Here is a 12,534-nt window from a genome sequence, read left to right as displayed (position 1 = left end):
TCTTTCTCTCTTTCTTTCTTTCTCTCTCTCTTTCTCTCTCTCTTTCTTTCTTTCTTTCTTTCTTTCTTTCTTTCTTTCTTTCTTTCTCTTTCAAGATTATTTGCATATTTTCTCTCCCATGAAACTATGAGTTCCTAATGAGTTAGGCATTGTTTTTTGGTTTATTTGTATCAATAGTGCTTAGAACAAGGCTTGGTATGTAAGTTAGCAACAAATGCTTGTTGACTTAAAATTTTTTAAAAAATAAAAACAGCATGAATAATTTTGTTGCATTAAATAGTAAGTTTTTCTGTTTTTTGAAAAAAAATTTTTTTCAGACAGCAAAAAATATACCTTCTCATTTACAAAAATATATAGACTAGCAAAACATATTTCCCCATTGGTCATGTTGAAATAAATATGCATATCATTCTGTACTCTAGCTCTTTATTAGAAGATCTATAGTATATTGCATCATTAGTTCTCTAGAATCATGGTTTGTTATTATATTGATCAAATTCCTTATTCTTTCAAAGTTGTTTGTCTTTACTATATTCTGGTCATTATATTAATTGTCCATCTGATTTTGTCCACTTCACTCTGTATCAGGTCATACAAATCTTTCTAGATTTCTCTGGAGCAATCCCTTTTATCATTTCTTATGGAACAATAGTATTCTATCGGCTATATATCATAATTTGCTTAGCCATTCCCCAATTTATGGGGCTTCCCCTCAGATTCCCATTTTTAGCAACCTTAAAAAGGAGCTTTAAATATTTTTGTACATTCTCGGAATTTGTTTTGCTCAGGACTAATTGCTCTCTTAATCTACCTTCTCTCCAATTCCCCCCCCCCTTTTTTTTCTTCTTTCCCTTTGAATTCTCTGTTCAATGAAATATATTTCTGTACCCAACTCTGTGTGTCTATTCTTCCCTTTTTTGAACAAATCAGATGAGAATGAGGTTTAAGTGTCACTCATTCCCCCAAATAACCTTTCCTCCTTATTTGCAAAAATGTGTACTTATATACTGTGATTACTTGAGGTAATTTCCCCTAATCTGCCTTTCCCTTCTACTGCCCACCCCACAATATTCATCTATACTTCCCTTTTGTTCTTTTAAGATCCTTAAGACATATCACAATCACTCAATAGACTTCATCTATGATGATGGGGTTCTGAGGGATACATGTATCATCTCCCTAGATTAGAATGAAAGCAGTTGATCTTTATTTGGTCCTTTATCATGATTCAGTTGTGTTTATCTTTTTATATTTATCTTAGCTCCCTTGGGTGTTACTTCAAAGTTCCTATTCAGTTGGCCTTTTTATCAGGAATGATTGGATGTCCTCTATTTTATCAAAGATCCATTTTCCTCCCTGTAGCAATATATTCGGTTTTTCTGGTCAAGTTATTCTTGGCTGTAAATCCATATCCTTGCCTTCTTGAATATAATATTCCAAGTTCTCTCCTCCCACACACACAGACCAGAGTGAGTAGGAAGGGGTAGGTACTCCTTACTCTCACCCCTCCCACCAAGAAGTTGGAAATAAGTTGGAAATGGAGGCAGGACTGATGTCTTCTGGCAAGGCTCAACAAGGCAAATCTCTAATGATGTTCACTTTCTCAATTTATATTCCCCACAGGTTTGACTGAGGGACAATAGGAGAAGATTGATGTCTTGTAGTTATCAGGGACAGATGATTCTAACTTGTATGGGCCAGACAGCGGAAGGAAACTTAGCTGAAGTTGGATGTAAGAATCCCCAGAATAATAAACAGGCGCTGCTCCCAAAAGATGAAGTTTTTACTGATAAAAGAGGAAGGGAAGGCAGGGAAGGGGTTTCAAGGATTTGGATAAGATCTGGGAAGCCCTGAACTGTTAGGTAGAAACTGCCCCTTCCCCCCCAGGAGGGACTTTTAGCTAGCTTGCCCTCAAACCTGTAATTATCACTTCTAATATCTAAAATAACTAAATAATAATTGTGCTGTTGCTAGAAAGGTCTAGTTCAGCTAAATAAACAAACCACTGAGCAGAACCAAAATGGTTCTTGCCCCAGATGGCCTCCAAAGCAATCCCAAAACTGGGAACAGCAAGCAGCATGACCTGCTCACTTCAACCCCCAGGAATCAACTGTTTAACAGCTTTCAAACTCTTCCCTCACCCAGAATTGGCTTGGCATCCACGGGATTAACTCAAGTTACTAGCTGTTTGACTTTGACTTGGCTAGCTTTGTAATATTAGTAGATCTTCGGTAGTGATCTTCTTGATGATGTTATAAAACAGTGGTTCCCAAACTTTTTTGGGCTACCGCCCCCTTTCCAGAAAAAAATATTACTTACCCTGGAAATTACTTACCCTGGAAATTAATTTTTTTAAAAATTTAATAGCTAATAGGAAAGATATATGTATTAATGTTTCTACCTTTTTTGTAAATAGTAAAGAAAGATGTAAATTAGAAACATTGAACTTTGAACTCATGAAACTATTTATTGAACTCAGAATAAAATGTAATACAAAAAAAGTTAAAGCATTTGAAATCATTTTAATGAGAAGGATGAACCTGGTGTGTTGCTACTCATTTAGTAATCCTCAGCTCTATTTTCATCAGCAGTAATCTTAAATTACTGTGATTGACTATTTGCAATTGGTTTCTTTTTTTTTTTTGTTAATAAATTGGTTTCTGCACTGAATCCATGTACCAAAATGCACCTGTGGCTATCACTGCTCTCCTGGATTGCTGCAGCACCCACCAGGGGGCGGTGGCGCCCCTTTGGGAATCACTGTTATAAAATGATCTGGGTGATGATAGTAGATTAAGCCATTCCACAATTAATAAATGGGCAAGGGACACGAATAGGCAATTTTCAGATAAAGAAATAAAAAGTATCAATAAGCACATGAGAAAGAGTTCTAAATCTCTAATAATTAAAGAAATGATGAATGAACCTGAGTAACTGTCCCTATAGTATAATAGCTAACCTTGGCTTATGAAGCAGTTTCTGAGTTTGGAGAGCTTTCCCTTTCCACCCTTCACCTCCCACCTTAACTCACAACTGAGCCACTTGGCTTAGGGCTCAGCTCCTATTTATAGAGGTGTCCTAACAGACTTTTCCAGTCTCATGCCAGCTCATGCCAGCGCTGGGAATTCCAAAATCTGAATGCCCAACTGACAACAGTTTGCCCAAAATGGCTTCCTGCAAAAACTATTTACCCTACACTCATGCATTGAGCATTGCCATTAGAGCAGTGTCCTTTTTCCCATGAGGAAGAATAAAGACTGTATCTTCTACTATCCACACTTTGACTCCAGGTTTGTAATTATAATTTGGGTAGGTAGTAATTTTATTTCATCTTACACATAGGTCTCCTTTAGGAGGTGATCAGTGAATTCTCTCAACTTCTGTTTTTTTCCTCTTGTTTGAGGATAACAGTGTAGCTTTCCGGGATGATAATGATGATTTCTTCTGAAATTGTGTCTGGGCTCTATTGTTTTTTATCATGGCTTTCATGTATTCTAATCATTCTTAGATTATCTCTCCTGGATATGTTTTCCAAATTAGTCATTTTTCAGTGAGATATTTTAGATTTTCTTCTATTTTTTCTTTTTTCATTTTGACTTTTTGTTTCTTGATATGGTTTCATTAGCTTGGATTTGTCCAATTTTTATTTTTAGGAAGTTTCTTTCTTCCTTGAGTTTTTGTATTCCCATTTTCATTTGACCAATCATACTCTTTAAAGAGTTTTCTTCTTCAGTGTTCTTTTTTTTTTTTTTTTTGTCTTTATTTCCATTTGGGTCATCATATTCCTTAAGAAGTTATTTTTTTCAAGGCATTTTTGAACCTCCCTTTCTTTTTATCCTATTCTAGTTTTTAGGGATTGGTTTCTTCAGTGAAATTTCCCCCAGCTATTGAGTTTTTCTGTTAATTTCCTTATTGTTTGTTTTTTTTCTATTTCAACTACTCTCTCTTCTTACCCCAGAGAAAAGTATTTCTTCAGCTTTTATTTGTTGTGAGGTGATTTTTTTTTAATGTTTGTGGGGGTGGGGATTGAGATAGTGAAGCATCCTTTACTCTACCATCTTAGCTCCCAGCATACATCTCTACTCTTAAGAAAATGATGGAGAAAATGTTAATGATTAAATTTAAATGACTATCATGACTATCATATTATTATTTTTGGAGGGAGAAGAACTACTTGTTGAATCAGTATGTGTCTTAACTTTATTTTAGCTAATCCCATCTCTGATTCTCCCAAGGTTGGAACAAAGAACTCAAATGACTTAATCAACTATCAATAGGTCTTGCCTAGCTCCCAGAAACTGGAGGACTGAATTTGAAAGAGGAAGATCAAATATGAAGACTCAGAGATCCACTCCCTGATACTCTAGCCACTCCTAAAGACAAAGGTTGAATTTCATTGCTAAGAAGATTTTATTTCTTTCCTAAAGACTTAGTTTAAAAAGATATGATGGCCTCTTAAGCATCTGTAATCATCTCTTCAAACACCTGTAGAGTTAAAATTGATTTTGGTCAAATTAAGAATTATAAAAAGATCCCCCTTTATAAAAATTAACTCAAGTCTCAAGGCTGTTAGAAGCTTTATTATAGCAAGGTAGAGATAGTAAAGGAGGAAATGTAGGAAGGAGATAGAGAATATTGCCTAGCTAAATACCCTATAATTTCCAATACAGGGGAATCCAGCTCAACTCAAACTAAGGCTCTCTCAGGTCCCAATCTCCAACCAGGAATCATGGTAGTCGCTTCAGAATCTCCAATGAAGAATGAAATCCAATACAGAGACACCAAAGCAGCAGAATCCCTCCAATGCCACGGTCTCCAACACAGACTGAACCCAACACCTAATGCCTACTCTGCTCTCAGGTCTCACCTTTTATAAACCCTTTTCCCACTTCACTTCCTATCTCTCTGGTTTCTACTTCTTTTCACTGTGGGCTGGTCTATCACATCTCAGGAACCAATCATAGTTTCTTTATTTGCCAGGCACTTCCTTGAACCTCAAAACACGTCCTCTGTCTTGGTGCAGATTCTTATCTATTCCACAGGGATTGTTGGTCTCCTTTACCTTATGCTTCTTGGTACTGTACAGTGGCTCTTTTGTGATCCCTTTGTAGGAGTCCAGGCTTATTAATCTTGATATTATTTTAGGAGTAATCAAAAAGCTGACTGTTATGATTGGTTTCTGTAACCTTGAGTTAAATTGAACCTTAACCATGTCAAATTCCTAGCCCTTCCTTGAGGCTACACTCCTGAAGATTGGCCAGTTATCTCAGTTTACTTGTTTTACAAATAATAATCAATTAACATATGTATCAAACAAGCTTATATGCCTTAGGTCATGTGTACTCTTGATTTGGGGTGTTAACTGTGTCTATTGTCTTAGGATCTGGCAGTTTGTGTCTTGTGGTGATTACCTAATTTGTCAGACCACCTTTGTCCCTCCCCCCCTTCCTTTTTGTATCCCCAATAAAAATGAGTATGGCTGAAGAGAGAAAGCTTTATTCCACTGAAGCTCTTGACCACCAAACATCTATCCCATTTAGAGCCTAATTGCTGTAAGGTCTACCCTTTGCTACAATTCTTGTGCCTCTGAGTCTTTCTTCTTTTGTTGTGTTCCCTCTCTTTCTCTGTTCCATTCACCCATTTTCCCTGGGTTTCTAACTTTCCTTCTCAAATGTCCACCCAGGAATATACTAATTTGTGATTGCCTGCAGCCACAACAACCTTTTTATGGAATCAGACACAATTATTAGTAAAAGTCTCATAGTATTTAACAATAGCAGGTTTCCATAGTCTGAAGCTTTGGGGTATATATAGGTATTAGGGCTAATAGATATTGTAAACTTTCGGACCCTAACACTTATCCTTCAAAATCAAAAAAACATTAATACTAATTGCATGTACTTCAAGTACAAAAAATAATAAGAAAAAAATTCAAATGTCCTATTGCAAATAAAAAGAAAAGCAATAATAAAAAATTCAGGAATTCAATGTGTCAGCCAAAAGAGTGTCTAACTTGTCTATGAACTTTTATAATGGTATTATCTTTATTCTAGTCATAGGTGGAGGGCACAAATGAAGACAATTGCATGTGACAGGATACAGTTATCAGTGTCAATAGTAGGTACCCATTTTACATGTGAGCAATGAATCCAAGAGTCCTTTTCTCCAATTTTGATAGCTGTTGTAGTAGTTAACTATACTTGAAACCAACCTTCCCAGGCAGGCAAATTCCTCCAGTGTGCTGGAAGTTCTTTATGCACACTTTGTCTCCTGGGTATTGGTCATGGAGTGAGAAGTCTGGAGGTCCTGCTTGCATCTCAGCTCCAGATTCATGAAGTTCTTGCAATCTGATCTGTAAGTCCTATTCAAAGCAATAGATGTGTCCCCTACAGTGATGATGTGTTTGTAGGAGAAAAAGGCTTAGCCTGTATGGGGGGGAATGTCCAACAAGCATCTCAAATTGTGAGATGTACAGATTTCCCCTGGGCCTGCTTTGAAGATAAAATAAAACTGGGGGAGAACCTGTGAAAGAGAATTTTTTGTTCTCTTTGTTTACATTGAATTAATCAACCCAAAACTTAAAAACACCTCTACTTAACACTAAGTAAGGGAATTCACAGTCACTTACTTGGAGAGCTCTACCCTTTTAACTCAGGGAGAAACTTGTGAATCCTATGTTCAGAGTTGACACTTTCAGAGGCCTTTTATAAGAGTTGACACCTTCAGAGGATGAGATGTGTGAATCCCACAGACATTGCCTCCTGGGCAATGCTAGACAATTTGGAAACTATGATTGGCCCCTGTGCAAATGGGAAGGGACAATAAGTCACCATAAAAGCAAGCCCTGAACTCCCTCAGAGCAGATTGTCTTTGAGAAGATAGTCTGAAGAGATCATCTTCTGACTGGGGAGAATCTTTAAGGGAACTTTGCTGGAGACTGTGGCTTGGATCATTGGCTTGGAGATGGGCTTCAACTTGGACTCTAACTCGTGGACTACTTTGTTGGGTGAGTAAAAGACTAACTCCTTTCCTAGTTTCCTAAGAGACTAGCTTCCATCTTGGAAAAGGCCTCCTGGTTACTTACTACCAGCCTTCCTGGTTGAGAGCTAATTAATCTTTGCCTGGATTAAGCAGACCCGGAGTAAACATTTAGGTTGATAGGATAGATAACCTCTCTAACCTCTTCACATTTCTCTACTTTATTGTTTCCTCTCCATTTTGTAAATATTTGTAAATAAAATTCTGACTTGAGATATAATAAATATTTTATAAAATTATTGTCCAAACATTAATTTTTGCCTTTACAAACCTCAGGCCATTTTAAGTGAGTCTCAGTGCACAATTTTCCAATCATATTTTTATGATCTCTATTCTCTCAACTTGGCCTGAGCCCTGAAAGTGATTCCGTATATGGAATTGGGGAGCGATCTCCAAACAAGAATAAATTTGAGACAAAAAAGAATCAGTAAAATGAGTTCCCCTGTCTGAATCAATTTGTGCTGGCAGGCCAAAGTGAGGAATGATATTCTTTAAGAGCACCTTGGCAACAAAAGCTGCTATGCCTAGGGCACTAGGAAACGCTTCTAGCCATCTGGTCAGCTGATCCACTATGACCAGGCAAAATTTATAATGTCCAGTCTTAGGCATAATAATAAAGTCAATTTGTAAATGTTCAAAGGATATATAAGCCAGAGGACACCCACAAAAAGCTTTGATACAAAAAGCATATTGATTATAGGCTTGGCAAGTGGGGCAGGCTGCACATAATTTAGAGGCTATGGTAGTTATACCATGAGCTAGCCATACCTTTTTAACAGAGTCTACAATATCCTGGGCGCCAAAATGACTGTTGTGAATAGATAAGCATTTTTGGTGACAAAAACTTCTAGGGAGTAGGGGTTTTTCTTCAGATGACACCCATACCTCATTGATCTGTTTTGCTTTCAACTTTTGTTTCCATTTTCCCACTTCCTGTTCATTATAAGAGAGGGATAAATTTGAGTCATTACTAGTTGCCAAAGTTAAAAATCAATTCAGGTCCTTCTAAAGCAGTGAGCTTTGCTGCAGTATCTGCCTGGTGGTTCCCTCTAGAGACAGGTCAGTTCCACCTGTATGGGCAGAGTAATGAACTACAGCTAGGGCTTCAGGTAACTGGAGAGCAGAAAGCACTTCATTAATGATCTCTGCATTTGCAATACATTTTCCAGCTGCGATTAAAAACCCTCTTTGGAGCCATAGCATACCCACCGCATGACATGTTCCAAATTCATATCTAGAACTGTACAGCATTTCAAGGTAATATTTTCATTACCTAACAAGTTTACCTCATACCTAGCAAGTCTTCGATCTGAAAATGCCTGTGTTCTATGCCTTAGCAACAATACCTCAACTTCATGTGGGCACATTATGGTAAATGGACACCCCAATATTAGATTGGCAGATTTAGTTACTAACAAAGCTGTGGCAGCTACACCTCTAAGACATGATGGGGCTCCTGAAGCTACTGGATCCAGCTGGGCTGAATAATAAGCAACTGGACACTGAACGAGTCCTAAAGTTTTAGTTAAAATACCTGAAACTACCCCTATCTGTTAGTGTATACATAAGGTAAATGGCTTTTTGTAATCTGGAATGCTTAGAGCAGGGGCAGACAGGATAGAATCATAGCCTAATAAAGTGATTTATGTCCAACAAGCTTGTAAGACCACTGCAGCAATATGCACTTACCCAATCAGCAGCCTTCAAGCATTTATACTCCCACTCCCTTCACTTATTTTCACTAATAATCTTCCACTTGGCCATCCTCCCATGATCAGTCTTTAAGAGTTATGCTGGGTATAGATCTCATAACAGGTTAGTTATAACTTAACCTGCAACAATTGGCAGGTAAAGCCCTCACCCTTCTCCATCCCTGTATTCTGCCTCCTAGATCATCTTCGTGAAGGTGTACCTCATGAGGTCATTTTGGTGGCCAGCAAGAGCTCCTCCCCGTTTTGTGTTAGATAAGAGTGAGTCATAAAGGATGAACTGGTATATACAGATTTCAGTATGTTTTACAGATTTTATATTATCTTTCCCTGTAAATCCACTTCTCTTCCAAATGTTCCTGAAGCTATCAGGCACACCATTATCTCTCTAGTCACTCAGATCTTGCTGTTATCTTTGACTTCTCATTCCCCTCACCAAATCTCCAAATCAGTTGCCAAATCCAGTTTTTTTCTTTTCATTTTTTTTAAACTTTATTTTCTGTAGTCACACTCTATGGCAGAAGGGAAAGGGGTTAAGTGACTTGTCAAAGGTCACGCAGCTAGGAAATGTCAGAGGTGATATTGGAACCCAAGTCCTCCTAATTGTAGGCCTGGCTATCAACTGTGAAATCTAGCTGCCCTTAAAGGTAGTTGTTTTTTTACTTCCACAACATCTCTCCAATCTTCACCCTTCTCTGCTCCTATAGCCATGACCCTAGTTTATACCCAAATTACTTTTTCACCTGGTTTATTTAAATAGGCTCCTACAGGAGGCAGCTGGGTAGCTCAGTGGATTGAGAGCCAGGCCTAGAGACTAGTTCAAATTTCTGGCCTCAGACACTTTCTAGCTATTAACCTGGGAAAGTCACTTAACCCCCATTGCCTAGCCCTTACTACTCTTCTGCCTTGGAATATAGTATTGATTCTAAGGAGGAAGGTAAGGGTTTAAAAAAAAAAAAAAAGGCTCCTACAATCTCAAATCTCTCCTCATTGCAACCCATATTCCATTGGCCAAAAGTGATTTTCTTAAGGTATAAATCCAATCAGTAAAATTCTAGTGGCTCCTATGACTCTAGATCAAGTACTATTTTATCTTCATCTCATTCCTTTTAAATTTCTTTTTGGTTTAAGTTTGGGAATATACATAATTACTAGTACTGGAATTTTCTCTCTCTTAATGGGGTATGTTTGGAGACCATTCATCTAGACAGCAACTCTTATACTTACCTCCACCTCTTAAAATCTCTTGTTTCTGTCAAGACTCAGCTCAAATACTAAGCTTTCCTTTTATCTATCCTTTGTGTATTCCACAGATGTCTAATAATATACTTCTATATACTAATTATATACTCTCATTAGAATGTAAGCTTCTAGAGGGGCAGGTCCTTTTATGTTTTCCCCTTTGAACTGCCAAGCACTTTGCCCAGTACTTGACACAAAAGCCATTAATAAATACTTGTAGCCTGATAGATTTAACTCTTCAGTTTTACAGTGGAGGTAAATAAGTTTTGATAGAGGGAAAGTAATTAGTCTTTACAGAGAAGAAGGCTTATTCAGCTTTTACTGAAACTAAGGTTGAGTTTTAGGTGTAGTCAGATGGAATCCAAATATCAGACTCATCATCAAAGCTGGAATGGAACACAAAACAGTTGCAGATCTTCATCTTTTGAGGGAATTTCCTCATTTGTCAGTTCCCTTCACTCATGAAATCACCAGTTGAGAACAACTCAAAGCAAAAAAGGTATGTGTGTGTGTTTGATGCCACATTCTTTTTTTTTTTTTTTTAAGAATTTAAGTTTATTTACTTATTTATTTAGTTTAGAATATTTTTCCATGGTTCCATAAATCATGTTCTTTCCCTCTCCTCCTTCCACCACTCCCCTCCCATAGCCAACAAGGAATTCCACTGCGTTTTACATGTGTCATTGATCAAGACCTATTTCCATATTATTAATATTAGTACTAGGGTGACCATTTAGAGTCTACATCCCCAAAACCCATTTGATCAAGCAGTTGTTTTTCTTCTGTGTTTCAACTCCCACAGTTCTTTCTCTGGATGTAGATAGTGTTCTTTCTCATAAGTCTCTCAGAATTGTCTTGGGTCATTGCATTGCTGCTAGTAGAGAAGTCCATTACATTCTATTGTGTCACACTGTATTGGTCTCTGTGTATAATGTTCTCCTGGTTCTGCTTCTTTCGCTCTACATCAAATCCTGGAGGTAGTTCCAGTTCACATGGAATCCCTCCAGTTCATTATTCCTTTTAGCACCATAATATTCCATCACCAACAGATACCATGATTTGTTCAGCCATTGTCAATCGAAGGGCATCCCCTCATTTTCTAATTTTTTGCCACCATAAAGATTGCAGCTATAAATATTTTTGTACAAGTCTTTTTCCTTATTATCTCTTTGGGGTACAAACCCAGCAGTGGTATGGCTGGATTAAAGGGTAGAAAGTCTTTTAATGCCCTTTGGGCATAGTTCCAAATTGCCTTCCAGAATGGTTGGATAAATTTACAACTCCACCAGGAGTGTATTAATGTCCCACTTTTGCCACATCCCCTGCAACATATATTACTTTCCTTTGCTGTCATTAGCCAATCTGCTAGGTGTGAGGTGGTACTACAGAGTTCTTTTGATTTGCATTTCTCTAATTATAAGAGATTTGGAACACCTTTTCATGTGCTTATTGATAGTTTTGATTTCTTTACCTGAAAATTGCCCATTTGTGTCCCTTGCCCATCTATCAATTGGGGAATGGCTTGATTTTTTTTGTACAATTGATTTAGCTCCTTTTAAATTTGAGTAATTAGACCTTTGTCAGAAGTTTTTGTTATAAAGATTTTTTCCCAATTTGTTGCTTCCCTTCTAATTTTGGTTGTATTGGTTTTGTTTAGACAAAATCAATTTAATGGTATCAAAATTATTCATTTTACATTTTGTAATATTCTCTATCTCTTGGTTAGTCTTAAAATCTTTCCTTTCACATAGATCTGACAGGTAAACTATTCTGTGTTCACCTAATTTACTTATAGTTTCCTTCTTTATATCTAAGTCATTCACCCATCCTGAATTTACCTTGGTGTAGGGTGTGAGATGTTAATATAAACTTAATCTCTTCCATACTGTTTTCCAATTTTCCCAGCAGTTTTTGTCAAATATTGGGTTTTTCTCTCCAAAGCTGGGATCTTTGGGTTTATCATACACTATCTTGCTGATGTCACTTACCCCAAGTCTATTCCACTGATCCTCCTTTCTGTCTCTTAGCTAGTACCATATTGTTTTGATGACCACTGCTTTACAGTACAGGTTAAGATCTGGTGCTGCTAGGCCCCCATCCATCAAATTTTTTTTCATTATTTTCCTTGATATTCTTGATTTTTTTGTTCCTCCAAATGAACTTTGTTATAATTTTTTCTAATTCAGTAAAAAAGTTTCTTGGTAGTTTGAAACAGGTATGGCATTGAATAAGTAAATTAATTTGGGTAGGATTGTCATTTTTATTATGTAAGCTCGTTCTATCCATGAGCAATTAAGGTTTTCCTGATTGTTTAGATCTACTTTTAACTGTGTGGAAAGTATTTTGTAATTGTATTCATATAGTTCCTGTGTTTGTTTGGCAAATAGATTCCTAAATATTTTATATTATCTAGGGTGATTTTAAATGGAATTTCTTTTTCTAACTCTTTTTTTAAAAATAATTTTTATTTTTTAGAAAAGTTATCCATGGTTACATGATTTATGTTCTTACTTTCCCCTTCACCTCCTCCCCCCCCCCCCCCGTT

This window comes from Gracilinanus agilis, chromosome 4, assembly GCF_016433145.1.
Source record: "Gracilinanus agilis isolate LMUSP501 chromosome 4, AgileGrace, whole genome shotgun sequence".
NCBI classification, from domain to species: Eukaryota; Metazoa; Chordata; class Mammalia; order Didelphimorphia; family Didelphidae; genus Gracilinanus; species Gracilinanus agilis.
Note: the sequence above shows the minus strand (reverse complement) of the source record.